We start from the raw sequence: 25,823 nt of genomic DNA, 5'->3' as shown, positions 1-25,823 counted from the left end.
TATTGTTCATTGTTCATCTGAAATTCAAGTTTAACTATGTGTTCCATATTGTTATTTGCTGATTCTGGCAGTGATTTCAGTGGAAGAGAATAATTATTTAAGTTTGAGAACCTAGATGAATTAGATCACTTTGTAAGAAAATTAAACAAATTGCTTCAGGAGAAAATGACAGAAACAAAAAGCAAAGAATTAAGTACTGAAGAAATGAGAGTTTTAAATATCTGTCATCAAAAAGGCACCAGAAATTCTGCTTTCATCCTTTCAGGAAGAACAGTAACCAGTTTTAACCTTCTTCTATAAGGCTGTACAAAAGATATGGAACGAATGTTTTTAGTTATTGGATATCAGGCAGTGCACACCATGGTCTGTGAGAGAAGGGAACAGATGAAGTAAGCCCTGGGATCTTCTTGGCTTAATGCTAGGAGGCAATTTTCAGATGTAGGCACTGGGAGGAGAAACCCATTCAAAGTCTTGCTGAGTTGTGGAGATGGAAATTGGAGTTTGGGGAGACAGAAGCAACCAGAAATTGTAATGCAGAATTCCAGATGTGAAGCCCTACAGAGAAACAAAAGCTCCAAAACTGTATGGGGTTCCTTTAAGGCTTTGCTGAGCATGCCTGATATGAAACTCCACTAAGAGGGGTAAAGGCTGATGGATTCCCACAGGGATGGTAGAATGGGCAAATTCTGAGTTCAACAGCAAGGGTGCACCCAAATTACAATTAGTCTTACTTATGATTAGAGGTGCAGAAATCTTAAACAGTACATTTAGAGTGATGCACAGAAATCTCTCATGCTCAAATGAGATTTATTCTAGGAGTACAAGGATGCTTTAAATTATTTTTAGCCAATAGAGTGAAATCCAGTGGGATTTATTCAAGGAATACAAGGATAGTCCAGCCTTAGCAAATCAGCCTATCAATTCAGCACCTATTCTTGGTAGGAACTCAAAGGCAGATAGGAAAAGCTGACAAATTCCTGACTATGGAAGACAGTATTAGACATATAAATAAGAATAAATTAAATAATAAATATATTTTCATTAAATTCGGGGAGAAGGTAGAGTCTATAGTCATTTGATTCACATTTTTTGAAGATTCTAGTAAGGCAGTAATATGATAAATAACATCTATTTATAGAAAAAGCAATTATTATATATAGAAAACATGACCTTATGCATAGAAAGTCAAACAGATCTAAATGAAATTGTATTCAAATGCATAATAGAATTCACAGAAGTGTTTGAAAGCAAAGGAAATATATAAGATAGTTCAGTTAGATCAGCAATGTTAGTATAAGTTTTTAAAAATTTAGTGGACATACATTTATTAAGGGCTTCCCTGATGGCTCAGATGGTAAAGAATTTGCCTGCAATACAGGAGACCCAGGTTCAATCCCTGGGCTGGGAAGAAGGAAATGGCAACACACTCCAGTATTCTTGCCTGGGAGATTTCCATGGACAGAGGAACCTGGTGGGCTACAGTCCATGAGGTCACAAAGAGTCAGACATGACTGAGCAACTAACACACACAAATATTGTCAAGATATCACCTTTCTCAAGTTCATTTATCAGTCTTCTGAAAATCCCACTATAACCTTAATATGGTTTTGGTAGGAAGTTAGTAGAAGGAGACTCACTAATTTTTAAAAAATGATTATCTGAAAGGCCGTATGCATGTGCAGCTTTACTCAGTAATATTTTGAAAATGACTTTATTAAGAAGAGATTTAACTTTATAGGTGTTTGCAATTTTATAATAATGTAATTGGAACATTGCATTGGCCCATGTTGAACAAATAAATCAATGAAAGAGTTAAAGGGATCTATTAAGATAGGAAAAAGATTGCATTTGAAATATATGGATGAGCAGTGTATTTTATAATAAATGGCATTAGGACAATTGGATTCCTCTTTGAAAATAAAAAGTTAAATATCTACCTGCATCAAATATAAAATAAGCTCTATTAAAGATCTGAACATAAAAAAATGGAACAATTAAAGCACCGTTACTGAATCCAAGCTCACTCTACTCACTGCACGATAGCCCAATGAATCTAAGAGATGAGGTGTCGAGGCAAGGAAGAGACTTTAATGGGGGAGCCGGCAGACTGAGAAGATGGCAGGCTAGAGCCTCAAAATAGCCGTCTTACTGGGGGTCTGGATGCCATGTTCTTTTATAGATCAGACAGGAAGGAGCAATGAGGAACTAAAGTCAAAAGGCAGCATAGAGAGTGAGATGCAGTGGGGAAGTGAAGTGAAAAGGTCTTCAGTCTTGCAAAACATCTCCAAGGGAATGTCCAGCCTTGGGAAGGGTATTAATCTCCCCTATTCACAGGTGGGCAGGGACAAACTAACTCTCCAGGAGCTGAACAAAGGCACTTATTTTATAGTCAAGCAAAGGGGCAGGGTCTTCCAGCTAAGCCACTGAGTATGATTATAATAATAATAAAAGCAAGTCAAAGAAACAGTCAGAATTGACTTCCTCTCTGCAACAGTACTACAGTCAATACTTTATAATCTTCAATAATAAGGCCTTTTAAATATGGCGCAGAACTCAGAAATCATAAAAAAATTACAATGTAGTACTGAATGAAATTTTGAAATCTTGATATGGTTAAAAAACCAAAAATGACAGATCAAAGAATATATATTTCCTTATTTAGCACTATAAGTATTATTAATAATATATTATAATGTACTGTATATATCACAGATTACTCTTTGATGCATATGCATTTATGCATGCTAAGTTACTTCAGTTATATCTGACTCTTTGCAACCCTTTGGACTGTAGGCTTCCAGGCTCCTCTGTCCATGGGAATCTCCAGGCAAGAATACTGGGGTCGGTTGTCATGCCCTCCTCCAGGGGATCTTCCTGACCCAGGGATCAAACCCGTCTGTGTCTCTTATGTTTCTTGCATTGGCAGGTGGGTTCTTCATCACCACCACCACCACCTGGGAAGCCCTGCATATGGATATAATATAATCATATATAGAGCATCACATCAGTGATATATGGAGAGTTTTTATACACCAGTGAAGTAAAGACAATGACGAATAGGAAACCACACAAAACCAATCAATAAATAGATGGTTTGGAAGAGTTAATTTAGATGATCAACAAATAAATGGGACTATTCTAAACCTTGCCAATCATTAAATTTGAATTAAAATGAGATAGGTTTTCATATTTCATCTATCGTTATTTGCAACCATTTAATAACTGATAGGGTCTTCCCTGTAGCTCAAATGGTAAAGAATCTACCTGTAACACAGGAGACCTAGGTTCGACCCCTGGGTCAGGAAGATCCTCTGGAGAAGGGAATAGCAGTCCGCTCCCGTATTCTTGCCTGGAGAATCCCATGGACAGAGGAGCCTGGCGGGCTACGGTCCATGGGATTGCAAAGAGTCGGACATGACTGAGCGACTAACACTGCTACTACTACTACTAGTAATAACTGATAATATTCTGAGTTAGTGAGGTTATAGGAAAATAATTTATGCATACTGTTATGCTTATAAACTATTATAGTTTGGAAGGCAATCTGATCGTATTCATCACATTTTAAAATGTTTGTATGTTTGGGTAGAAAAATACTACTTCTAGGATTTATTATATTGAAGTTTCTTTACTAACAGGCTAGGTAAATACACAGGCCACCTGGATTCCTTGGTCACCTGCTTCTTCTTCTAGGTCTTGGCTTCTACATGCCCAACACTCAATTTAGGAGAAAGCTTCTCTCTACAGTTTGGCTTCTGTGGGTCAGATTGCTACCCCATATGTCTTTAGATGGACCCATTCTCCATGGCTCCTAGAATGTTTTGCATCAATATTTTTTTCCTTTTTTCTACTATTATCTCTTTGTATAAGATTTTTTTCAGAGCAAAATCCTCTGCCTTCTACCTCTAAGGATTATGTTTCTGACCTTAAACTAAGCCCCTGGACCGTGACGTCCTTACTACTGTGAGAGGGATACTCTATTCATCTAAAATCCAGCTCCAGCTCAGAACAGATCACTGATACCTGAAGTTGATGTGGCCCCTCAGTGTCTCCAGTTATCGTTAAACCTCTGCGTGATACATTTAACTGCTACACTCTGGATATTTTAAAATGTGGAATACTTTTCTCCAAAGAGCATCCTTGTACTCACATGACTTAGCAGCTGAAGAGCAACAATACTCACAACATGTTTTAAAATGAGCATCATATTGCAGTTTAATTGGCAATTTTCTTTCTTCTGTAGTAACAGAGGTTAATAGTGCATCTTATAATTAATGGTATTTTAATTTCAATAAAATTCAGTTGTTGTACTAGTTTAATCAAACTATCCAGTGTTATTCTGTTTTGCTAGTGAGACATGTCACATCAAACTTCATTAGAGGTCTTGCTATTATTATTATTAACCTATCCACAATCTATTATCTCACCAGTACTTTAGGAGATTTTTCTTAGTCTGAAGGCTGTTGTTTACCAAAAGTAGGTATTTGCAAGTTGATAATCTAGTTTGATTTTATTCATGAGCCTATAAGAAAACGAAATTCTGGTTTTCAGGCATCATTTTATTTAGCATTATTTTATATAGATTGTTTTTTCATTTTCTCCCTTTCTCCTATCCCCTCCAAACTGTTTTCCCTTGCTTTGGAAAGATTTATAGGAACTGAGATTCACATTAAGTGTTTCTGAGAGTGGTTAATCCCTGGTTTCCTACTTAGCAGCTATGTAGAGCGGGCAGATTGCTGCAGTTCTCTCGGCCTCAGTGTCCTCATTTGCGAAGCCTTGTTTACCTCGGTTTTCTTGGGAAGAACAGCTAAAGTAATGGAGTGCATATTCTCTCTTACCTCTAAAACTAAAAAATTTGGGGGGATTATTAATCGTCTCAGAGGGCACCTTCAATAATAGCTAGTTTTAACTAATTTCCTGGGCAGTGACGCATGACACCCCCACATATTGAGTGAATCTAGGATGAGTTCCTTTATTTCTGCTATAGCTCATTACTGTGTTTTCTCATCCCTGATGGGACCCGCTTCTGTATTCAGATAGCCTTCAGACAAATGGAGTGACATCGAGGTTATATCATGAGCCAATGAGAAAGAAAGGGGAAAATTCGCTTTCATAAACCAGGTTGCTCTGTCTTGACTGGCTCAGTAGCTTCCTCTGCACATGGTATTCATTCGAAGCGTGTTTCTCAAGCGAACATTCAGCTTCTGTAATCTTGTAATCAACCTGCAACCACAGGAGCACATACAAATTGCTAGTCAACCCGGAGCTCTAGTCACTGCAACATTCTGTGAACAATGGAACTGTAAGTCTAGAAGGGCCTTCGAGTCAATTGCCTTCCCCTAACGGGTAATCACATCTAAGGCTTCTAAGACAAATTATAATTTAGTCTATTCTTAAAGACCTCCTGAGGTGATATGCCCACCTCACTCAGGAACACATTCCAATATTGAGCAAATGTTACTGTCGGAAAATAATCCTTTGTACCTCACTGAAGTCTCTCATGGCACAGAGTAACCAAGGTTTTATTTTGTTTCTACTTCAGTAAGATGAGGTAACACTGAACATAACCCTCTACTTAAGCTTAGAACCGAATTCAAACCCTTTCACAGAGAGCTTCCTCTTGCCTATAAGGTCATGTTCAAATGCCTCAGTGTGCAGTACAAGGAATCTACCTTGTACTGTAAATACGGCTGTATTTACAGTATATATTCCTGACATGCCCTTTCAGGCGTTTGTTGCTTAGCTTTGCTAAAGTACTTTCCGAACCCCAGGAATCCCATGTTCTTTGACATGCCTTGTTTTTGCACACACACCCTGTTTTGGAATGTCTTTCCCCCTCATTTTCTCAAGTGACTCTTACCTTTATTTCAATATGCAGTTCAAAATATCGCCTCTTCTGGAAAGTCTTCCCCCAGCCTCCAAAGCAGTTGGTCACATTGTCCTCTTTCCAGATTTGTATATAGTATTTGCTTATTTAGGCTCATACTGGTTCTTAGTTATTTGCCTACTGTTCCTCACTGCTCATTAGATTAAACCTTGAAGACTAGGATGTATTCTCTGTGCACAGTAATTGGCATCCAGTAGATGGAGGAGCCTGGTTGGCTGCAGTCCACGGGGTCGCTAAGAGTCGGACACGACTGAGCGACTTCACTTTCACTTTTCACTTTCATGCATTGGAGAAGGAAATGGCAGCCCACTCCAGTGTTCTTGCCTGGAGAATCCCAGGGATGGGGGAGCCTGGTGGGCTGCTGTCTATGGGGTTGCACAGAGTCAGACACGACTGAAGCAACTTAGCATTAGCATTAGGGGTCAATAAATGAGTGCTCCTATTTTTTTAGGGAACCAAAAGACCTTCCTTGTCATAAATTAGGAGGAATGTGAATACAAAAATGTGAAAGACCTGCCCAAAGAATCAACATGCTAAATGTCTGTTATCCTAATTTGTGCTTTCACTATCAGAAATTTTTGAAGGACGATTGTGTATATCTCTGTGAGAGACATGGTATGTCCCCATTTGCCATCCCGAATGTGAAAAAAAAGCTTTACGAAGCCAGAAAGTCAAGCGTTGATGTTTTATTATCAAAGAACATTTTTTTCCATTAGGTTTTCAGTACCCATCAGCAGGACATTTTGCAAAAGCATATGGATGTTGGCAACCAGTGATGTATCAGATGCGTGCCATTAAAAATGCCCAGGCAGTCTACCAATCCCATTAGAGGTTCTGATGGCCAGAGATGAAACACCAAAGATCTGCTTTAACAAAATGCACTGACACTGGCATAGAATTGTGATATAAATAACCAGTGCAACATCATGAAGTTTTCCTAATTTTATTAACACGACAAAAATGAAACTCCCCCAGTAAGCATGTCCTAGGGAAGATAAAGTAAATCAGAACTGGGGAGGGACCTGAGATTGTAGAGTCATTTTTTTTCTTACAAATGTATGAGAAGTTTCTTAAACTGTCCTTTATAAACACTTATAATTTTGTTTTCTCACCATAATCTTTTCTTCATAATATACAGGTTGCTACTATTTCTAGTTGATGTTTTAATCTTCTTGTATCCTATACATCCAAAAGGATATATTTTTAATGTTGTTTAGAGTTAATGGGAATAGAAGAAAAACAAAGGGTTTATGTAATTTATACGCTGGAAAAATCTACTCCCTCCCTTTCCACCCCTGTTACTGTGGCTGTTGGTGATGTAGGTTGCTCCTCTCTGGGCCCAGACATTAGCATCTAGAGTGTCTGTTGGGATTTGAACTAGCTATTAAAGGAAGAGATTGAGATACAAGTCTTCTTGTTAATGGAAAATATAGAGTCTCTTCTATGTAAACTTTTAACATAAGTGGGCCGTAGTTCTCTTTCTTCTGTTTTCTTCTGAAGTTGGCTTCTGAGGGGTTAAAGAATACTTCCAGCTCTTTATGGCAGGTGTCTTCATTTTTTAGGAATGCCATTTCCATCACCCAGCTTCCTTTTGCAAGCAGTATTATTCTACCCAATCCTCTAATGATGTTATTAGTAAAGTTCAGTTATTGATTTTATGCATTAGGCATGGCATATATGCCATTTCTGTATTTGGAACAGTCTTGGGTTTGGAGTCCTGTTATGTGACCTTGAAAAAGTCTTTAAACTCTTTGTATTCTTAACTTTAGTAAGAGACAGGGCAATTGTAACTACTTCATTGCCTAGTGGCAACCAGCTCCATGGGTTATTGTGAAGATTTAAGGGCTCCACAGGATTGTGAGGATGTAAGGGCTTCCCTGGTGGCTCAGTCGGTAGAGAATCTGCCTGCAGTGTTTGATCCCTGGATGGGGAAGATCCCCTGGAGAATGAAATGGCAACCTACTCCAGTATTCTTGCTTGGGAAATCCCATGGACAGAGGAGCCTGGTTGGCTACAGTCCATGGGGACACAAGAGTCGAACACGACTGAGCGACTAACCACCACCAAGGAAAACGTTACAGGTATACACACACATACTCTTGGTCTTTAGCATTGTTTTTATCATTAGACCCTGGGAATAGAAGGCAGGTTGTAAGGCAAAAGGCATAGAATAGGACTTAACTTCAGTTCTCCCATCTTGGCTGTCCTTCTAGAAAACTGTGTGTATATCATCTCTCCAAATGGTTCTAACATGTCAGCGTGTTTGAGAACTATTAGTCTAGAATTTTTTCTTGCCTTCAAACATAGGTCGTTTTAAAAAGTAAAGATTCTGGACTTGCCTGGTTGTCCAATGGTTAGACTCCATGCTTCCACTGCAGGGAGTAAGGGTTTGATCCCTGGTCAGGGAATGAAGGGGGCTTCCCTGATAACTCAGTTGGTAAAGAATCCACCTGCAATGCAGGAGACTCCAGTTTGATTCCTGGGTCAGAAGATCCCCTGGAGAAGGGATAGGCTACCCACTCTGGTATTCTTGGGCTTCCCTTGTGGCTCAGCTGGTAAATAATCCACATTCAGTACAGGAGACCTGGGTTTGATCCCTGGGTTGGGAAGATCCCCTGGATATGGGAAAAGCTACTCACTCTAGTATTCTGGCCTGGAGAATTCCATGGACTGTATAGTCCATGGAGTTGCAAAGAGTCAGACATGACTGTGCGACTTTCACCCACCCAGGGAACTAAAATCTTGTATGCGGTGAGGCACCCCCCCTTGCCCTGCAAAAGGTAAAGATTCCCAGATTCAGAGTACTTGAATCTGGAAGCTTTTCCAGTAGTCTAGTCCCAGCACTTCTCATTGTCACTAAATCCTTTCTTAAATTGTCTTTCTAAATCATCTGTGCTTCAGGTGAGCAAACATAAAGCCCTCATTATAACCTATATGAAGATGAGGCTATATGAAATAAAATTTTATCATAGGTGGATATTCATGTATGGCTGTGTACCTCTTTCTTGAATGAATGGATTGCACTTTGAGTCACAGAAAATGCTTTATTATGTATATTTTGGAGAAGGAAGTGGCAACCCACTCCAGTACTCTTGCTTGGAAAATCCCATGGATGGAGGAGCCCGGTAGGCTACAGTCCATGGGGTTGCTAAGAGTCGGACACGACTAAGTGACTTCACTTCACTCATTTCATACTTTCTCACTGGAGAAGGAAATGGCAACGCACTCCAGTATTCTTGCCTGGAGAATCCTATTGAGAGAGGAGCCATGGTCCATGGGTCCGCAGAGAGTCAGACATGACTGGAGTGACTAAGCATGTATTTCATCTTTCACTACCAGACCACCTGACCTGCCTCTTGAGAAATCTGTATGCAGGCCAGGAATCAACAGTTAGAACTGGACATGGAACAACAGACTGGTTCCAAATAGGAAAAGGAGTATGTCAAGGCTGTATATTGTTACCCTGCTTATTTAACTTATATGCAGAGTATATAATGAGAAACGCTGGACTGGAAGAAACACAAGCTGGAATCAAGATTGCCAGGAGAAATATCAATAACCTCAGATATGCGGATGATACCACCCTTATGGCAGAAAGTGAAGAGGAACTAAAAAGCCTCTTGATGAAAGTGAAAGAGGAGAGTGAAAAAGTTGGCTTAAAGCTCAACATTCAGAAAATGAAGATCATGGCATCCAGTCCTATCACTTCATGGGAAATGGATGGGGAAACAGTAGAAACAGTGTCAGACTTTATTTTTTTTGACTCCAAAATCACTGCAGATGGTGACTGCAATCATGAAATTAAAAGACGCTTACTCCTTGGAAGAAAAGTTATGACCAACCTAGATAGCATATTCAAAAGCAGAGACATTACTTTGCCAACTAAGGTCCATCTAGTCAAGGCTATGGTTTTTCCAGTAGTCATGTATGAATGTGAGAGTTGGACTGTGAAGAAGGCTGAGCACCGAAGAATTGATGCTTTTGAACTGTGGTGTTGGAGAAGACTCTTGAGAGTCCCTTGGACTGCAAGGAGATCCAACCAGTCCATTCTGAAGGAGATCAGCCCTGGGATTTCTTTGGAAGGAATGATGCTAAAGCTGAAACTCCAGTACTTTTGCCACCTCATGCGAAGAGTTGACTCATTGGAAAAGACTTTGATGCTGAGAGGGATTGGGGGCAGGAGGAAAAGGGGACGACAGAGGATGAAATGGCTGGATGGCATCACTGACTTGATGGACGTGAGTCTGAGTGAACTCCGGGAGTTGGTGATGGACAGGGAGGTCTGGCGTGCTGCAGTTCATGGGGTCGCAAAGAGCTGGACATGACTGAGTGACTAAACTGAACTGAACTGAAGGGAAAATGAAGGTATAGGCATCTTACTGAAATTTACAGGAAGGAAAAGCCAGAAAAAGTTTCTGGTGGGAGATTACAAATGGAAATTAATGTCATTTACTCATTATTGCAAAATTTGATTCTATAAAACATCAGATATTCTTGGCCTTACTGTGTTGTTTTGCTTGATTGATGTGGGATTGTGTTTATGAACTCTTTTATAGATTTCCTCATGAACAGACTTTCAGTCACCCAATTCTTCCACTGTGTTAGTTAGAACTCTACCGGTTGCAACTGATAGAAACCCAATTCAAACCATGCAGAAGGCAATGGCATCCCACTCCAGTACTCTTGCCTGGAAAATCCCATGGATGGAGGAGCCTGGTGGGCTGCAGTCCATGGTGTCCCTAAGAGTCGAATATGACTAAGGGACTTCACTTTCACTTTTCACTTTCATGCATTGGAGAAGGAAATGGCAACCCACTCCAGTGTTCTTGCCTGGAGAATCCCAGGGACGGGGGAGCCTGGTGGACTGCTGTCTATGGGGTCGCACAGAATCGGACACGACTGAAGCTACTTAGCAGCAGCAGCAGCAGCAGCAGCAATTCAAACTACAGTTTAAGAGGAGAGATGCATTTTTTGTTGTTGTTCTTATAATAACCCAGAAATTAATCTGTTGTCCTGTGTCTGGCATAGCTAGATCCAGGGATTCATACCATGGTTTATTAACAGGCCTCTGTAACTCCCCTATGTCACTCAGTCTTACTTTCCTCTTGGTTTATTTCATTCCCAAGGAGGCCCTGGAGTCTATTTCTCCCAGCTTAGCCATCCCAGCAGAAAGAATACTTCTGTTTCCCAGTAGGTCCAGTAAAAGTCTCAGTGAGTGTAATTTGGATCACATATCTATTCCTGACCTAACTCATGGCTAAGGAATAGAGTACAGTTATTTGCTATGCCTAAACACGCCAGTCTCTCTAGGGCTGGGATCAGGCACATCCCCAAAACACACAGAATCTAGAGATGGGTGATTCCTTCAAGAAATGTCAAGAGGTGGTTATCAGAAGAACATACATGCTGAGGAGCCAAAGGACAATAAATGAATGTCCACTACATCTCATGAGGTCCTAAGTCCCTTAATTATGAACCCTCCCACCTTAGAGACTTTGTCACCAAATCTTAGGAAGCTTAGGCCATTTCTTTTAGGAGGGAAATCTTATAGTTTAAGAAGGATGTAAATAGGATTTTCCTCCAGATTCTTCTACCAATTTGTGCAATGCTTGTCTAGGTTTTTGCCTGTGTGGTGGGAAAGTTCAAGTCATCAGAAGGCTTTTACATTGTGCCAAAGTGCCATATTTAATTATATTTTAATTATCTTCTTAAAAATGTTTGAGCGGAGTAAATTGAGCTTACATAGAAACCCAGGGAGAGCAGACCACAGGAGAGAGATTTGTTTTCTGAGAGCCTCTCTGTGCCATTAGGTCCAAATTTAATAATTTTAATAATAGACTATATCTTACATGTCAGGTCTTCTATTATGCAAAAATAGACATCCTATTTGGTTATTAAACATACTTTTAAGCTGGTAGTGATCACTCTCTTTGCTTTCTCCACTTTCCCAGGAAACCAGTCTTTAGGGATCAATGAAATTTCTCACGTTTCCTAATTTGTAGTATTTTGGACTTTATGGAGTATCCTCAATTTTATGCATTTTATCACCTCAATAAGGGAGATTAGTAATATGCAATTTAAAGGCTTTTACTGTTTTGCTTTGTGAATCTTTCTGTATAAATTTTTGAAATCTGAAAATGATTAGATCATGATTCTAATTTGTGCTTCAGAAATGCCATTGCAATGCCCAGACCCATCCTTCCACTTGGTTTGGATGAAGTGATGATCAAAAATGTGACACACCCATCTTTTCTTGGTCTCATGTTATTCCCAGTAAGAAAGAAAACCCTATTGACTGTCCTTCACGTGTGCAGTCCTGTGCTTGGTACTGTGATACATTAAGTAATGGTTTAGTTATTTATTGTCTCAGTCATGTCTCCTTCTTTTGTGACACCATGGACTATTGGGATTTCCCAGGCAAGAATACTGGAGTGGTTTGCCATTTCCTTTTTCGTTATTAAGTAGAAGACAGTCTTTTCTCTCAAAGTTGTTAGATTTAGGACAATTTACAAAAGATAAACAGACACTTCAAAGAGAAAACATATAGTGCCCCTGGGAGTACTGGTTGGTATCATCCCCTTGCAAGACAATTTATCAGTATCTATAAAAGCTTAATACCAGAAAAATATATTAAAAATTAAAACAATAATCTCCAGGTGGGGAAGACATTATAAAGAATGACATGAAACCCTTAACATACTAGACTGATAATTAAACTGTAAAAATCAGTTTTTCTGCATGAAACAAGAAAATAAAGTCAACAGCAAATGTCAAATAGTAACTTATAATTCACACAAAGAGCTGCTTTCCTTAGTATGTAAAAATCTGCTACAAATCAATAAGGATGAGGACACCAAACCAATAGGAAAAAAAGACAAAGAACATAAAAAGTTAGATCACAGAAAAGGAAGCATAAATTCTTTAAAACATATTAAAAATGCTTATTCTAGGAAGTGATACTTAGGTTAATATCATAATGAAATACCATTTAATTTCTCAGTTTGGCAAAGGTCAAAAAGTTTCTTAACACATTATGTATATTTTGGTAAATTGAGAGTATGAGGCAATAGTCACTCTTGTAAATTTCTATTGGGAATATACATTGGTATGACCTCTATAGAGGGCAATTTGTCAATTGTTACCATATTTTAAAATACGACTACCTGTTAACTCAACATTTTTATTTCTAGAAATATATCCTCCTTTGGACATATTTTTTGCCAAATGATGTGTGTAGAAGATTATTTATTGTAGCATTGTTTGAACTTACAAAAAACTGGAAATAACCTACAAATCCTTCAGAAGGACTAGCTAGATGAAATTATGGCACATGGCTCTGGAGAATGCTACTCACTGTAAAAAAAAAGAATGAGGCCTCTCTGCATGCTGGTACACAGTGTGTAGCCAAGATATATGGTTAGATGAGAAAAATGTCAACTTAAAAAAATGCTCAGCCTCAAGAGTTGCGAGTTATTTTATTCAAGGCAAAATGAGAACTATAGCCTGGGAGACAGCATCTCATATAGTGCTAAGAAAGAAACTGCTCCAAAGAGGTAGGGGGGAAGGTTAGTAACATGTGATTTTGGTGAAGGGGGGATATGTGCAGTTAAATATATGGTTTTTGCAGAAGGTTTCTGTTAGTTATGAGGAGCAGACATTACCATGAAGGATTTCAGTGCTTTCCTTGATATGATGAAATACAAGAATTGGGCTCATAAAATCAGTTCCTAATAGTATCTAACTATTTGAAGACCTGTTCTGCAAGGTCTTCACGGAGCCCAGAGCGCTTTCTTCTTTCCACCCTGAACTCCTTTCAGAGGGCGTTGAAAACCAGCAGCTGTAGCAGCTCATGCTTTAATCCTTGTGGATGGCAAGTGCCAATTTGTAGTTGATAAAAGGAACGTGCACAACACTGCATTTTTCAGCATATATAAAGGAAGCTGGTAACAGAGTTTGCCTCAGGAATGAGAACTGAATGGCTTTCAACTAATAGTACTCAAGAAACTTACTTTTTCATATATATATATGTGTGTGTATATATATATATATATAAAATTTTTGTACAATGTGAATACATTCAATCTTTAGAATTTAATATAATTTTAAAAATATAATAAAATGTACATAGGAGATTATGAAGCAATTCTACCACTAGAAATTAATCTAAAAGCATCATTATAACCGCAAAATACAGTTTATTAATAACAGCTTGAAAAAAGAATCCCATGAGTGGTAGTATGAAATGCATTCTAAGACATAGTGTTCAATTTTAAAAAAGCAAAAGCAAGTTATAGATATACTATAAGATAATATAAATATCCCTTTCATGGACCATAGCCTTGTTATGGTGATGGGGCTTGCATAACTCAATGAAGCTATGAGCCATTGCATGCATGGTCATTCAAGATGAACAGGTCATAATGAAGAATTCTGACAAAATGAGCCACTGAAAAAGAAACAGCAATGAACTCAAGTACTATTTCCTGGAGAACCCCATGGACAGTATGAAAAGACAAAAAAAAAAAAAAAATGACCACAGAACGTGAGCCTTTCAGATTGGAAGGTGTCCACTATTCTACTGGGGAAGAACAGAGGGACATTACTAACAGCTCCAGTAAGAATGAGGTGGCTGGGCCACAGCAAGAATGATGCTCAGCCGTGGATGCGTCTGATGGTAAAAGTAAAGTCTGATGCTGTAAAGAACAGTATCATATAGGAACCAGGAATATTAGGTCCATGAATCAAGGTAAACTGGGCGTGGTCAAGCAGGAGATGGCAAGATTGAATGTGGACATCTTAGGAATCATTGAACTGAAATGGATGACAATGGGTGAATTTAATTCAGATGACCATTATCTCTACTACTGTGGGAAAGAATCCCTTAAAAGACATGGAATAGCCCTGAGAGTCAACAAGAGAGTCCAAAATGTGATACTTAGATGCAGTCTCAAAAATGACAGAATAATCTTGGTTCATTTCCAAGGCAAATCACTCAACATTACTATAAGCCAAGTCAATGCCCGAACCACTGATGCTGAAGAAGCTGAAGTTGAATGGTTCTAGGAAGACCTATAAGACCATCTAGAACTAATGCCAAAAAAGATGTCCTTTTCATCATAGGGGATTGGAATGCAACAGCAGGAAGTCAGGAGATAACTGAAATAACAGTCAAGTTTGGCCTTGGAGTGCAAAATGAAGCAAGGATAAAGGCTAACAGAGTTTTGTCAAGAGAACACACTGGTCATAACAAACACCCTTTTCCAAGAACCCAAGAGACAGCTCTACACATGGACATCACCAATGGTCATGGTCAATGCCAAAATCAAGTTGATTATATTCTTTGCAGCCAAAGATGGAGAAGCTCTATTGTTCACTTGCTAAGTTGTTTCTGACTCTTTGCAAGCCCATGAACTGCAGCATGCCAGTCTTCCCTGTCCATCACTATTTCCCGGAGTTGAAGCCTGAGAACCTCTATACACTCAGCAAAAACAAGACCTGGAGCTGACTGTGCCTTAGATCATCAGCTCCTTATTGCAAAATTAAGTCTTAAACTGAAGAAAGTAGGGAAAACCACTAGGACATTCAGTTCAGTTCAGTTCAGTTCAGTCGCTCAGTCATGTCTGACTCTTTGCGACCCCATGAACTGCACCACGCCAGGCCTCCCTGTCCATCACCAACTCCCGGAGTTCACTCAGACTCATGTCCATCAAGTCAGTGGTGCCATTCAGCCATCTCATCCTCTGTCGTCCCCTTCTCCTCCTGCCCCCAATCCCTCCCAGCATCAGAGGCTTTTCCAATGAGTCAACTCTTCACATGAGGTGGCAAAAGTACTGGAGTTTCAGCTTTAGCATCATTCCTTCCAAAGAAATCCCAGGGCTGATCTCCTTCAGAATGGACTGGTTGGATCTCCTTGCAGTCCAAGGGACTCTCAAGAGTCTTCTCCAACACCACAGTTCAAAAGCATCAATTCTTTGGCACTCAGCCTTTTTCATAGTCCAACTCTCACATCCATACATGACCACTGGAAAAACCATAGCCTTGACTAGATGGACCTTAGTCAGCAAAGTAATATCTCTGCTTTTGAATATGCTGTCTAGGTTGGTTATAAATTTTCTTCCAAGGAGTAAGCGTCTTTTAATTTCATGGCTGCAGTCACCATATGTAGTGATTTTGGAGCCCCCCAAAATAAAGTCTGACACTGTTTCCACTGTGACTTTTTCCCCATCTATTTCCCATGAAGTGATGGGACCAGATAACATGATCTTCATTTTCTGAATGTTGAGCTTTAAGCCAACTTTTTCACTCTCCTGTTTCACTTTCATCAAGAGGCTTTTTAGTTCCTCTTCACTTTCTACCATAAGGGTGGTGTCATCAGGTCTGACCTAAATCAGATCCTTTATGATTATACAGTGAAGAGGACAAATGGATTGTAGAAATTAGATCTGGTAGACAGAGTACCTGAAGATGTATGGATGGAGGTTTGTAACACTGTATGGGAGGCAGTGACCAGAATTATCCCTAAGAAAAAGAAATGCAAGAAGGCAAAGTAGTTCTCTGAGGAGGCCTTACAAATAGCTGAGAAAAGAAGAGAAGTGAAAGGCAAAGGAGACAAGGAAATATATACCTATCTGAAGGCAGAATTCCAAAGAATAGCAAGGAGATATAAGAAAGCTTTCTTAAGTGAGCAATGCAAAGAAATTGAGGAAACCAATAGAATGGGGAAGGCTAGAGATCTCTTCAAAAATATTAGAGATACCAAGGGAACATTTTATGCAAAGATGAACATGGTAAAGGACAGAAACAGTAAGCACCTAACTGAAGAAGAAGAGATTAAGAAGAGGTGGCAAGAATACACAGAAGAACTATATAAGAATGTTCATAATGACCCAGAAAACCACAATGATGTGATCACTCACCTGGACCCAGACATCTGGAGTTTGAAGTCAAGTGGGCCTTAGGAAGCTTTACTATGAATAAAGCTAGTGGAGGGGATGAAATTCCAGCTGAGCTATTTAAAATCATAAAAGATAACGATGCTATTAAAGTGCTGCACTCAGTATGTTAGCAAATTTAGAAAACTCAGCAGTGGCCACAGGACTGGAAAAAGCCACTTTTCATTCCAATCTCAAAGAAGGGCAATGCCAAACAATGTGCAAACTACTGTCCAATTGTGCTCATTTCACATGCTCATAAGGTTGTGCTCAAAATCCTTCAAGCTAGGCTTCAGCAGTATGTGAACTGAGAAATTCAGATGTACAAGCTGGGTTTTGAATAGACAGAGGAACTAGAGATCAAATTGCCAACATATGTTGGATCATGGAGGAGGCAAGGGAGTTCCAGAAAAACATCTACTTCTGCTTCATTGACTATGCTAAAAGCTTTGAGTGTATAACAACAAACTGAAAAATTCTTAAAGAGATGGGAGTACCAGACATCTTACCTGTCCCCTGAGAAAACTGTATTCAGATCAAGAAGCAACAATTAGAACTGGACATGGAACAATGGAATGGTTCAAAATTGGGAAAGGAGTACATCAAGGCTGTATATTGTCACCCTGCTTATTTAACTTATATGCAGAGTACATCAGGCAAAATGTTGGGCTGGATGAAGCACAAGCTAGAATCAAGATTGCTGGGAGAAATGTCAACAACCTCAGATACGCAGATGATAGCACTCTAATGGCAGAAAGCGAGAGGAACTAAAGAGCCTCTTTAGTGTGCAAAAGGAGAGCGAAAAGCTGGCTTAAAAGCCAACATCAAAAAACGAAGATTGTGACATCTGGTCCCATCACTTCATGGCAAATAGATGGGGAAAAAGTGGAAACAGGGACAGATTTTATTTTCTTGAGCTCCAAAATAACCACAGTGGTAACTGCAGACATAAAATTAAAAGACGCTTGCTCCTTGGAAGAAAAGCTATGACGAACCTAGATAGCATGTCAAAAAGCAGAGACATCACTTTGCCAACCAAGGTCCATATAGTCAAAGCTATGGTTTTTCCAATAGTCATTTATGGATGTGAGAGTTGAACTCTAAAGAAAGCTGAGAGCCAAAGAATTGATTCTTCTGAACTGTGGTGTTGGAGAAGACTCTTGAGAGTCACAATGCTAGAGGAAATCAGTCCTGAATGTTCATTGCAGGGACTGATGCTGAAGCTGAAGCTCCAATACTTGGCCCCCTGATGCAAAGAACTGACCCATTTGAGAAGACCCTGATGCTGGGAAAGATTGAAGGCAAAAGGAGAAGGGGGTGGCAGAGGATGAGATGGTTAGATGGCATCAGAGACTCAACGGATTTGAATTTGAGCCACTTCTGGTAGGTAATATAGGACGGAGGATCCTGGCATGCTACAGTTCATGGGGTCTCAAACAGTCAGACATGACTCAGCAACTGAACAATAGACCACAGCAAGTATAAATATATTCTATGTTGCCTTTCTGGAAAAAGTGAAATATGTGTATAAGCTGTTTGTATAATTATGTATAGAATGTAACACACGTTACATCCATGTGTGTGAAGGAGCACAAATGTATTTACTCGTGACAGACTCTGGGCAGGAGGTTTGGGGGTAATTTCTTTGCAATGCATCCCTGTATATATCCTATGAAGTTTAAATTTCCATGTCAGGATACAAATTAGGCAGACAAAAAGGAAAATATGAAGTCAAGGGCAAATATGTAGCATTAGTGGTTTGTGAACAGCTGAGTTGACCTTCTGGATGAGGAGAACCATGCCGAGTTCACATTTGCGTTCAAGGAATTGCCAAGCTCATAATGAGCAGAGCCGAAGTCCTGGAGATCCACTTGGGTTCTCTTTAACTCCAAAGTGACCGACTAGACAGAGAAGGCAACCACAGATGATAGGTAACTTTACATTCTGAGCAGTATTCCGCTTCATTTGGAAAGATACTCAGCTCAAACAATTTCTTTTCCACAGAAATGTTGTACGTTTTAGACCTTCCAAGGAATTTGGCAGCCAAAAAAAAGAAAAATGTTGACTTTTCCACGTTGCCCATTATGCAAAACTCTGAAATATTCAGAACACAAGAGGCACATGTGACAAGCACAGTGACCTTAAAATGTTTGCAGGCAGAAGTATCAGAATCCGTTTCACATTGCTGATGTCCTTGGCCAGCAGGCTGGTGTACAGCTGGCTAAATGCCGCCCTTACAGCAGCCAGTCAAGGGATGGGCATTAGCGTTTGATTTAAAGGGAAGCCAGGGAACATGATGGTGGGAAGTGAGATGTATTAGTAGGAGTCAAGTGGCAAATGGGAGGGCCTCAAAAACACTCTGATGGTGCTGCTGCATGAGTGCTCAGAATGGGTTAGCAATACAGAGACGGGTCCTGTGTCTGAATATGAAAGCAGTCCCCAGAGACTGGGGTGAGAGATCCATTCTCAGAGCTAGAGGCCAGCAGTGCCCCAGACAGAGAAGGCGGGTCACAGGACCCTGAGTTATGCCCGCCCTGCAGCAGCAAGAACTACAAAGGGCATGAAATCCAGAGTCCTGAGTTCCAGAACCCCTAGCCCCACATTGGAAGGGATTCCCTGGTAGCTCAGATGGTAAAGAATCTGCCTGCAATGCAGGAAACCTGGATTTGGAAGCTCATTCCACCACTCGGGTACTCTTTGTATCAATCAATGGCTGCTCTTACTGCTTTTTCTGGAAGAAAAGTGTCCAGTTCCAGAGTGGCAAAGTGGTACCAAGTCAGGACACATTGGCTTATTTATGTTTCCTTGTGTTCCCTGCTGTTTTCAATCAGTCCGGCTCTGTCATCCCTACCTGGAGCGCTCCCCACCTTTGCTTTTCTGCTTACTCCATGCTCTAAGCTCTGGTCTAACCACAGGTTCCCTGGCTTCTGAGTGCGGGTGTGTGACCATCCTGCTGAGCTTCCATTCTTTTTTTCCCAGTCCCTGGAGAGCCATCCTCTTCCTGCTCCATCTCTGTAGCTCAGATGATGAAGTGCCGGGACTGGCACCAGTGCCCCAGAGCCCCGTGGCCACGGTGGTTTGTGAGTACAAAGGACACAGCTGACCAAAGCAGAGTGAGTCCTAGAACTGGCAGGAGAGCTTCTGGAATGTGCTTTTTCCCCCTGAACTTAAGCTGGGAGAGTGTGAGTTAAAGCAGTCCTGTGGCACTGTGTAGGGCCTGAGAGTGAGAAGTAAAGGCCTGGACAGGTCTTCACTCTTTCCAAAATGTTCATCTACATTCATTCTTCCTACAACCCTCTGCGATAGTCAGGACAATTTATGTTAATTTCCATTTGCATATGGGAGAACTGAGGCTCATGAGTGTTGAATGACTTGGCTCTGGGTCATAGCTAGTAAGAAGCAGAGCCCATTCTGAAGCTCAGGACTCTGGATTTTATGCTGTTTGTAGCTCCTGCTGCTGTAGGGTAGGGGTGACTTGGGACCCTGTGACCCGCCTTTCCTGTCTGGGGTACTGCTGGCCTGTGGCTCTGAGAATGGATCTCTCACCCCATCTCTGAGGACTGATGCTAGGTGTCCTGCAGACTCCACCAGGAGAATGTCCGGGGCCTCCTGAGTAGAAAAGGAGCCTTTTGATGAATGAATGGGAAGTACCCAGTCCTTATCTCAAAGGAGTGCCAGGGTAGAGCTTGGTGAACTGTCAGAGATAAGCCACCTCTGGGTGAGGATGGTATTCAGGGGCAAAGCCAAGGAAAGGGAGGCAGAGGGGACAAGACTTCCTTGGGCATGGAGTGGATCTGGGGGAAGGAGACCCCGGGGTAGCTCAGGTGGCTCTGTCTGCATTTCTGTGCTGCACGCTGTGAGCATCTCAGCAGGCTGGAGCCTAGGGCTCCTGCAGGAGCGCCACCGCAGGCTCCTGCCCTGGCTCCTGCCCTGGTGTCCTGCTTCCCTCATCTTTTCTTGTTCCCATTGGTGTTCAGGAATGACATAAATACAACATCCTGGTTCATTATAAAAGAATAGAATATACAGTCTTTCTATTTTTTTTTGAATTAGAGGATGGAAGCCATTTTGTCTATGACAGAAAAATTAAATTCCTGGATGATGTTTGAATATTCTCTTTGCACTTATCACTGTCTTTGAGGCAGAGGGATTCAAGACTTCCAAACAGCTGGGTTGGAGTAAAGAGGAAGCAGTATCTGTTAGCATGTTCTGTAATCAAGATTTTTTTTTTTGAAGGATCACCTCCACTGCCTGCAGAAGTGATTGTTATTGATTTAGGATTTCATGGGTCCCTGGGGAATGGCGAGGTCATGAGTGAGCTCATACTCTCCCATACCCCCCTGCACCTCACCTCTGCCGACCCCCTTACCCGCTCGTGATTTTTCTCCTTCAGGTCTTGGCAGGTATTTTGTCAGGCTGATCTTAATCAGATCACTGTGTAATTACAGAGGGACTGTCAGGATATTTTTGGTTGTCATCTTCTAACAAAATGCAGATTGCATGGCATGTATACATAGAATTACCCTGTAATTCAAAGTAAATTGACATTTAATTTCAATTTAATTACACAGAAATTACAGACATGGCAGATACAGTCTAATTAGGAAGCAAAGTATAAGAATCTGTTTATGAAATGGAGACTCATATCATGTCACACTTCTAACAGAATCAAAATAATTTCTCTGCCTTTTCGTAGAGGCTAGGTAATCCCAACAACAATAGCAGTAATAATGTGAGCTACAGTTCTGACCTGTCCACCACGTACACATACTTTATTTCGTGTAATATTGGAGATGACTCTGTGAAGCTGACGTGGTCGTTGCCATGGCGCACGTGAAACTGACGGGTGGAGAAGTTAGGAAGCGTGTGCTCAGTGTCACACACTAGTCAGTGGTCAAGGTGAAATGAAGTTCAGTTGCTGTGGACTGTGAGGCATAGGAAGAATGCTGTCCCTTCTAGGGAGGGGAGAGGGGGGCCTGGGAGGAAGGCTCAGCCCCGGACTCCAGTACCTGAGCTCTTTGAGTTCTTTACCTGGAAAGCTGGACGTTTATCTCCCTTCCTTTCCCTGCTCCCCTTGCCTTTCCTCCTCCCTCTCCTCTTCCTCTCACTCATATGTTAATTGATTTTTTAATTTGTGACTGCTCTGAGTCTTCACTCTTTCCTGCGGGCTTTCCCTAGTTGCAGAGAGTCAGGGCTGCTCTCTAGCTGTGGTACACAGCCTTCTCCTGGCCGGGGCTTCTCTCATTGAGGGGCACAGACTCTCGGCACGTGGCCTTCGTAGTTGTGGAATCGGAGCTCAATTGCTCTGTGGCATGTGGAATCTTCCTGGATGAGGGATCGAGCCTGTGTCCCCTGCACTTTCAGCCAGATTCTTATCCACTGTACCTCCAGGAAAGTCCCATCTCCTTCACTTAATGCCTGCTTGCAGGCACCCACTCTGGTGGGCACCACTCTGGCTGTTGAACACTAAGTGCCAAGGGAAGCCAGTAGTGTTGTGGCCTCATGGGTCACTCGGCTGTTCTGTCCCCTTCCATCTAGGACAGCTTGAGCTGCTCACTCGGCAGCTGGATGTGGAATTGACCCGAACTGCCTGGCTGCTGGTGGTGCTCGGCCTTATCAAGGTGTAACCAACCACATGTGGACGGGCCAGAGCAGGCGTGTGGGGAGCGAGTGGGCACAAAGCCTATTTTGTGTGGCGTATTTACCCTTTGGACATTTGCACTCACACTTGAGTTCTATCTCCTTTTCTTTCCTGGTACATCTTCACATGGAAGCAAGTTTTGTTGTTTTGGGGTTTTTTTGGCCACAATGTGTGTGACTTATTGGATCTTAGTTCCCCAACCAGGGATCGAACCTATGCCCTCGGCAGTGAAAGCATGGGGTCTTCACCATTAGACCACCAGGGAATTCCTGAGGTAATTTTTGTTTGGTTTTGATTTTTTTTTTTAATTCCTCTGACTCCCCTACCCTTGTGCAGAATGAATCACAACTCAGGGTGCTTCCTGCCTCTCCAAGCACCAGGCCCATGTAGCTCCAGCCATGGCAGAATTTTCTTTCTTGCTGATGATCCAGTCTCCTTCAGTGTAACTTCCTTTTATCTTCTCTTATCCCTCTCTCATCACTTGTTTATTATGATCATCCCTTAACATGGGGATAATGCTTTACAGGGCTTCCCTGGTGGCTCAAATGGTAAAGAATCTTGCCTGCAGTGTGGGAGACTCTAGTTTGATTCCTGGGCCGGGAAAACCCCCCAGAGAAGGGAATGGCACCCTACTCCAGTATTCTTGCCTGGAGAATTCCATGAACAGAGGAGTCTGGCAGGCTATAGTCCATAGGGTCGCAAACAGTCAGATACGACTGAGTGATAACACACACAATACTTTCAATTTGTATCAGGCTTTCCCTTACCAATTGTCACTTGATCCTTAACCAAAAATCTGTGAATTAAGGTAGTATGTTTATCATATCGAGCTGAGCGGTGGGTACACCAGTCACTGCACATTCCTCACCTCCTGTGGCCTCAGACTCAGCTCTTCAGGGTTGAACACCAACATTTTTCCTCAGGACAACAGCTGCTTGTCTTTCACTGAAGGCTCTTTCCCTTTTCCCCCTCTTACCCCAAATGTAATCATTAATGTATCAGTTACACAGTTATGTATTTAATTTTTCTTTAAATTGATTTAAAAAATGCTTGAGTGCACTTCTTTTTCATCTTTTGACCACTTTTCTTGGCATGCAGGGTATTAGTTCCCAGACCAGGAATCAAACCTCTGCCACCCACAGTGGCAGTGTGGAGTCTTTTTTTTTTTTTTTTTTTACCAAGCAACAGATGAATTTTATTTTATTTTATTTATTTATTATTTTTTTTTATTAAATTTTAAAACCTTTAATTCTTACATGTGTTCCCAAACATGAAACCCCCTCTTATAACCACCGGACCACCGAGGAAGTCCAGAATGCCTTTATTTTTAAAGATCGCTTTGTATGACTACTTCACATGTTCCACCAGCACCACTTGATAGAAAGTGAAGGTAAAGGTAAATCTAAGCACAGCAGGAGAGACACATGATTGCTAGGCTGTTGCTGGCTGCTGCTGCTTGCCCAGTCTCATCCCGAGGCTGACTCTTGGGTGACAGTGGAGCTTAGCAGGAGTGAAAGAGGGGTTCAAATCTATTAACACAGAAAGAGAATTGAAAATGAAAGTAAAAACAACTTTCTAACTATACATTCCAAATTTTCTGATGTTCTGTTAAATAATCTCAAATAAAACAGCTCTGGCCCAACATCTCTATTTCATATGAATTTAACTTGACTTGTACTTACCAAGAAGGCCCAGCAGGTCACGTCCTGACTGTGAAGTTCAGCAGAAGGACATGCACGGGCGCACCAGTGCACCGGTGCAGAGCAGGCCCTTTGTCTGGGGTCTGAGGCTTTCAAAGCATTTTCTCTGTGTGCTGGGGGTACTTGGCTATTGTTCAATAATAGAATTTTTTTTAGAAATTGTCTAGACTTATGTGTCTTGTACAGAAGTGTAAAGTGAAAGTGAAAGTTGCTCAGTTGTGTCTGACTCTTTGTGACCCCGTGGACTATACAGTCCGTGTCATTCTCCAGGCCGGAATACTGGAGTGGTTAGCCTTTCCTTTCTCCAGGGGATCTTCCCAACTCAGGGATCAAACCCAGGTCTTCCGCATTGTGGGTGGATTCTTTACCAGCTGAGCCGCAAGGGAAGCCCAAGAATACTGGAGTGGGTAGCCTATCCTTCTCCAGCAGATCTTCCCAACCCAGGAATCAAACCAGGGTCTCCTGCACTTCAGGCAGATTCTTTACCAACTGAGCTATCAGGGAAGCCCATGTAGAGAAGTGTACCTAATCGCAAAAGCACAGAAATAAGAAAAAGTTGGCTCCTCCAGAGTTCGCGAATGCCTGGTGACATTACTTAACCTCACCACACTTAGATTTCAGTTTCCCATCAGTCAGACTTCCAAGGTTCAGGGGTTTTTTTGCTTATGGAAAATAAAAGTTCCCTATGCTGAGAAATGGAGCATTTCAAGAAGGACGTCAAGTGTCTCCTTGAAAACATGTCTTGATGAAATGTAAATGACGATGGAAATGCATCAGACCCCATGGATTAATCAAATCATTAACATATCAATCATTAACAAGTGGATTTAATAAGAAAATTAAATGGGACTGCTCCTGCACATAGATCATATATTCATACATGATGCTGCCTTAAATCTGTCCTGGAACAAAGCAGATATAAATAAGCAAACATAAATTAATAATAAACTAACAATAATCTTGTTTCTTGTTGAAGTTTCAGATTTTAAAGTAAAGAAAAGAGGTGCCCAGGAAAAGATACTTCTCTTTGTTAAGTGCACCAACTCTCAACACAGCCAGAGAGTTGCTCACATCTGAGGCATGGCTGCAATTGTAGTTCTTGTAAGGCTCACTCTTGCACAATTGCCTTCTTAGCATCATGAAAATGAAATCTAGGAGGAAGTAAGCCCCTTCTACAAAAAATAAACTTAGAATTCATCTTCCACCTGCAGGAGAAGAAAATCAAAGAATGTATTGCTTTATCTTTGCCTTTTCATCAATTTAAGAAGACTGTAGACAGACAAGAGATCCAAACATGCAAAGGGGTGAGCTAATCAAAAAGAGATCAGAAGCAGTAGAAACTCCACACGGGGATGGGCGCGTGTGTAGCAGGGAGCATGGGGCAGAAGAACAGGGATGCTCTAAAGAGACCATTTTTCAGGAAGCAGCTAAAGGAGAGAGCATTTCCATAAAGGAGAAAACTAGTCTCCAGGTCATGCACTCCCTGCTTTTGGGATTAGGAGAGAAATCTATCCGTCTGGCCAACAGCACTGTCAATCCTATTTACTTTTGTGCTGGGCTTGGGGGGTCGGGGAGGAGAGAGGGCGAAGCACCTCCCCTTTCTGATGCTGTTGGATACTAAAGGGTCAGCTTGTTTGCAAATGAGCAGTGCTGGGAAGACTAAA

This window comes from Capricornis sumatraensis, chromosome 9, assembly GCF_032405125.1.
Source record: "Capricornis sumatraensis isolate serow.1 chromosome 9, serow.2, whole genome shotgun sequence".
NCBI lineage: Eukaryota > Metazoa > Chordata > Mammalia > Artiodactyla > Bovidae > Capricornis > Capricornis sumatraensis.
Note: the sequence above shows the minus strand (reverse complement) of the source record.